Below are 1022 nucleotides of genomic sequence, written 5' to 3'. Positions count from 1 at the left end.
AACCGCTGACCTTAAGGTTCGCAGCCCGATTCGTAACCACTACGCTACCAGAGCTCCTTTTATTGTAGGCAGTGCTAGTTATATTGTTATTTTTATTACATATTTGAGGATCTTATTTCTTCCTACTTAATCATACACATTTTTACAGAAAAAATTTACTAAGATAAAATGTTTAAAATATTTATTAGCTCAAAAACTATGTATTTAAGCACTGCTTATATATGTCATGTAATCCTGGTATGATACTGTAACTTAAGATACAGGATTGCTGGCTAAAACCTGCCAGTAACTTCTTAAAAACCCTATAAACAGTCTCTATGAGTTAGATTGGACTCAACAACACTTAACAACAACATATGTGACATAAAGAACCCTGGTGGAGGAGTGGTTAAGCACTCAGTTGCTAACTGAAAGGTCAGCAGTTCAAATTCACCTGCAGCTTCATGGAAGAATGTTGAGGCTTTTAGCTCCTTTAAGATGCACAGCCTCAGGCAGGTGGGGCTTGATGGTGGATAGGGTAATGGTGCAATGAAGTTGTTTGTCAGCAATACCACAGAATACTAGGCAAAGCAGGTTCAGGGCAGAGCTCCAAAACTCTGAACCACGTATCTAGGGATATTTAAAATTTTTAAAGACTTACAGCTAGTGGCAGTTGTAGCAGAAGTAAGAAATCTTATACTTTAGAATCTGCCAGGCTTGATGACCTGGAGCTCAAAACTTGGGTGAGACCAAATGGCAAGACCAAGTGGGGGAGCAAGCAGAGCAGCCAAGGAATAATGCCATGGGAACCTTGGAGCAAAGGTGGACAATATACGTTGATGGTTTTGCTTTGCTCTGATTTTTTTTTATCTGTTCAGGTGGCTTTGAAGGCAAGAGGCTGAAAGAGAGTATTAAAATCATTCTCACCATACAAAGTTTATAAGTCCATCTTCTGCCTCCAGCTGATTAGAATTACCAAAATGGCTCTACAACATGCCCAGTGAAGGAGGCTTCCTGCGGAGACTCTGCATTACATAAGACCA

The sequence above is a fragment of the Chrysochloris asiatica genome, unplaced genomic scaffold (assembly GCF_000296735.1).
Source record: "Chrysochloris asiatica unplaced genomic scaffold, ChrAsi1.0 scaffold00017, whole genome shotgun sequence".
Classification (NCBI taxonomy): Eukaryota; Metazoa; Chordata; class Mammalia; order Afrosoricida; family Chrysochloridae; genus Chrysochloris; species Chrysochloris asiatica.
This window is presented reverse-complemented; position numbering follows the sequence as displayed.